Genomic DNA, 4,805 nt, shown 5'->3' on the forward strand with positions numbered 1-4,805 from the left:
GTGCCTTCTGGTTGCTTGAACTGCCGACCTCGGCGCTTACCTGACAGCCCCACCGCAGCACGCAGAGACCTAAGCGACCTGGTGGGCTATGAGCTCGACAACCGGCTTGGCCTGGAAGGCGCGTCGCCCCCGAGCGCTGGGCCGCTCGCCCCTGTCCGCGCGCCGCCGCTAGAGGGCGCCCTCGCTCCTACCGCTGCCCGGCCGCCGGCTCCCCGCTCGGAGACGCCCGGTGTGCCCCAGGTGTCCCGTGCGGGGCCGCGCTCGGCCCGCCCCGGCGCCCGCGTCACCACCGCGGTAGGCCCCGAGTCCGGTTCGGGGGTGGGGTGAGGGGGGCCTAGGCCGCGCCCCGCGAGGCCGAGCCCCACTGAGGGGGCGTCATTTACTTCCGACCGCGGGAGCCAGGGCCCCTCCGCCCCGGCCGCGGGGCGCAGTCTTTTCCCGATGCTCTAGTTGCCAGTCAGCACCTCCTTCCCTGCCGGAGACGCTGGCAGGATGCCCGGCCCATTCGGCCCGGAACCGCCCCTGCCCAACTCGCTCGGCGCGAAACCCGGCGGCGTCAGGACCCGGCTCGTTCCCGCTGAGCCGCGCGCCGCAGTGCGCGTGCGCCTCGGAGGCCTGCCTACACCCGGCCTGAGTGAACACTGATAGAGCAATCGCGACGCCGGGTAAGCGGAGCTCCAGTGGCGCAATCGGTTAGCGCGCGGTACTTATACAGCAGTACATGCAGAGCAATGCCGAGGTTGTGAGTTCGAGCCTCACCTGGAGCACGACCCTTTTGGATGCGCGGACTTCCCATTTTAGCTCCTCTTCCTAAGGTAGTTTTCTCTTTAGCTTCCTGAGCGTCTGCCTGTCCTGGGTCGTCGTGTCCTGCTTGGCTTCAAGCAGGAAGCACAGATATACCCGCTTGGCAAGCTTCTGGGTGCCGCCGTGCGAACCCCAGTCCTTCCAGCCAGGCCATTCGTTTACTGCTTCCTCCTAGATCTCGTTTTAGGCGGGTCTGTTACAGAGATGCAGTCCCGGGTAACAGTTCCGTCATGCGGATGTCGGAGGCGTAGCATGGGGATGTGCTCCTGTGTGGGTGTCGGCGGCGGAAGTCCCAAGACGCCCCAAATTGCAATCAGTGGCTCAGCCACTTGTACCGGGTTGGGGCTTGGGGGTCTCAGAGCAGTGGGAGTTGGGGGTCTGAGATCCATGGGGCGAGGGGGTCACTAGGCACCCACTCCTCTCACCTTAAACCAGTAGTAACCAGTTGACACCTCCTCCCTCGGTCTGCAGAGACCCCTCCCCTGGCACCCAGCCATCCTGGTGCAGAATCACAGTTGGTGAAATTTGTCTATCCCCTCTCCGGTCAGTTACCTCCACTGAGCCTGCAATGACTGGAATCACTGACCGACCAGAGAGAAGACTTTCTAGTGAGAGCTGATGGCTGGGGTCCTTTCACACATAGCACAGACCCCTGGGTCTCAGAAGCCTGGCTCCAGCCCCAGTCCCCCTGTGGGACAAGGTGGGGCGGGGGCGACCAGCTGATTTTAGAAGCAGAACTCCAGGGAGCGCAAGAAGTGGGCTGAGGTGGCTGTGCCAAGGAGTAGAGTGGGGGTCCCTGGGTAGGTGAGCTTGGCCCATATTCCCTGGAGGGGTGGGCAGAGCCAGGAACACGTTCAGTTGGGGTGCTTCCCACCGGTTTTAATGGCTGTGGTTGCTGCTACCTGCTGGGGTTGACATTCAGCAGGAGGACAGTTCCTGGGATGGGTGGAAGGTGGAGGGAGCTCCAACTGCTAGGCCACCAACCAAGAGTGTGGTTCCTCTCAGGTTTCCCCAGCCCCGGATTCCGAATGGGAAACCTCAGGTCGCCCCCCTCACCTAACGGGCAGCCAGTTCCTCACCCAGGCAGAGCAAGGTAGCCTCCCTGTGGCTCCCAGGCTCAGCCTTAGCAGGACCCATCCCGAGCGTGTAAGCAAATAGGACCTCTCGATTGTTGACCAAAGCGGCGAAAGTTAGCATTATTCTTATTTGCTGAAAATTACTTTTTAAAGGGTAATTCGAAAAGGATGTCAAAGAGCTCAAGAAGGAAGAAAATGATTTGAAACCGATTTTGGTAGCAATTGTACAATACCGCTTGATGTGATTAAACTGTGGAATGATCTGATATCTGTATTAGCCCCCCCAAAAATGGTTTTGGGGAAAAATAACTTAAAAAGTAAACATGCTGCTAGTTCAGTGGAGTCAATTTCGACTCCTACACAGCATAAAAGTGGTCAGTGGCCAAGGGCAAGATGCTGCCCATCTGGGGCTAGAGCTCTAGTCCAGTGTGGCAGAGCAGGTGTCCTCTTGGGCAGCCGTGGAAGCTGACAGCGTCAGCGTCTGACTTTTTCACAGGGCAGCCAGTCCATTTCCCGACCACCCTGGCGGTGAGAACTTTCTTCCTCTCAGATATGGTCTCCGCCCCTTCTGAAATGAGGGTGTCCCTGGAATTAATTTTTGGGTAAGATGATTGGGTGGGAACGAATGAGACTAAACACATTTTTTCTTTTTATCTAATTTAGAAATCAATTGAGAAATTACTGATGGGTTACCAACAAACAGACTATTGGCAGACTTTTAGCCTAACATTTTAAAAAGAGTTTTATTGACACGTCATCCACACATTATACAATTTGATAATTTAACCATATCAGAAGAGTTGTACAATATTTACCACAATCAATTTTAAAACATCTTCCCCCCTCCATACTCATTGTTATTCATGTATTTTTATTGTTGCAATTTTGGCCCAAAATTGCCAAATGGACAATTCAACAACTAACACATGTACAATTCAGTGCCATTGGTTATACTTTTGTGTTGTACAACCGTTACTGATATCCCTTTCCAAAGTGTGGCATGACGATTAAAATGAACTCAATGGCCCCGAAGTAAAACCTTTTCCTCCTTCACCCATGGTAACCATAAATTAAAAAAAATTTATAGTAGTTTTCTTGATATGATATTCATATATCATACACTTCCACAGTCAAACTGTTTCTAAAAAGAGTTGTATAGACATCAACACACTCAGCTCTAAAGCTCCTCCCCCTCCTAGCATCCCCCCGAGCTCTACCAACTCCCCTGGCCTCCCGCCTGCCTGATAAACCATTGCATCAGTTATTGTCTCTGCATCCACTCCTGTGCTTCTTAAACTGGGAGACCTAGCAACCACAAACAGAAACAAAAGCAAAATGGAACAGAAGAAAATAATAATAACAACAATATAAAGATCAAAACAAAGAGTAAGAAAGCAATGACCACCAACAATGTTTAAAAAGCCAGAGAAGAAATTTCTGTTTGGAACAATCGAGAAATATTTGCGCATAGAGCAAATTCAGCTTGGGTCAAGACAGAGGCTGACTGCACAAGTATCATACTATAGCATGGCTCGATCCACCACCATCGATCCACCACCATCAAGTTTATAGTCATCTCTGCATAATAGGAAGCAGTTCAGGTCCTGCCTATGGCTGCAGATTGACTACAGGCCCAATCTGATGAATTTCGCAGGTGAATTTTGGGTTCCCACTCCTCCATAGCCTTCTACAAATTAGGTATTCTCAATTTACACTCTGACACTTTTCTCTTCATTGTATGTGGATTTTGTTATTGTCATCTTTGGATCACACGGGGCGGTGTGCCTCTTCCATGTGGACTTAGTTGATGCCTCACTTAGATGGCTGTATGTTTGAATACAAGCCTTTAAGACTCCAGACACTATTCCGATTGATAGCCAGGGACCATCTGCTTTCTTCAACAGTGATCTCTTCCTGAAGGCGAGTATCGGGCAGGGCCATGTTATAAGAAGTAACTGTTCTTGGAATAGGCCTTGAATTACACGGGAGCCTAGAATCCATCTGCTGGTGCCCAGGCTGTAAATGATTCTGGTTCACGGTGACGGTCACCTTACAACAAAAACCCAAACCCAAACCAGAATCATCACCACCCCTACCAAAAAACAAAAATAATAGCCTAACATTTTAATGAGATCCACTCAGTGCCATCGAGTGGATCCTGACTCACAGCGACCCTCTAGGACAGGGTAGGACTGTGACTCTTTATGAGAGTAGAAAGCCCGGTCTTTGTCCTGCACAACAGCCACTATGTCACAAAGGCTCCTTTGAGTTATAGATATGAAATTTTAGGGTTGTGGTGGGTGATACACATTCAGTCTGAAAATTAGGGGAAATACTTCAAAAGCTATTAAAGACAGAACCAAACCCACATCCTCTTGCCACATTGTCCATTTCAATCCATGATGACTCCTGTGCCGTGTGGTAGGTTTGCTCCATAGGGGCTGCGTTTCTTTTCTTGGTGTAATCTTCGTGGAAGAAGATCGCCAGGTCTTCCTTCCAATGCGCTGCAGGGGTGGGTTTGAACCAACAGCCTTTATGTTACTAGTTGGTCCCCAACTGTGTCCCCTCTCCATTGCTTTCAAGTTGATTTCTCACGGACCCTGTGAGACGAACAGAACTACTCCATAGGGTTTCCTAGGCTGTAAGTCTTAAAAAAAAAGTTTTATTGAGATGTAATGAACATATCCTGCAATTCAGTAGTTCAGTCATATGCAGAAGGGTTCTGCAATCATCTCCACGGTCAACCTGGGGACATGTTCTTCCTTCGTGTACCCATTGCTGCTGACTCCCCATTTCCCAGCCCCCCACCTCGCCTTCCACGCCTCCAGGTAATTATGAATCCAGGCGCTGTCTTCATGGAAGGTATCCATCTTCACAGGAGCAGAGTACTACATTTCCTTGCACAGAGCAGCTGGCGGGGTGGGT

At 51.3% G+C, this 4,805-nt stretch overlaps 1 non-coding gene across 1 annotated transcript; it reads left to right on the forward strand.

Annotated features, from left to right (window-relative positions):
- The first annotated feature begins 674 nt into the window (after positions 1–674).
- Positions 675–767, forward strand: TRNAI-UAU (transfer RNA isoleucine (anticodon UAU)). The gene is given in 2 exon segments: positions 675–712; positions 732–767. It is a non-coding gene; the product is annotated as a tRNA-Ile (tRNA).
- The last annotated feature ends 4,038 nt before the right edge of the window (positions 768–4,805 follow it).

This window comes from Tenrec ecaudatus, chromosome 17, assembly GCF_050624435.1.
Source record: "Tenrec ecaudatus isolate mTenEca1 chromosome 17, mTenEca1.hap1, whole genome shotgun sequence".
NCBI lineage: Eukaryota > Metazoa > Chordata > Mammalia > Afrosoricida > Tenrecidae > Tenrec > Tenrec ecaudatus.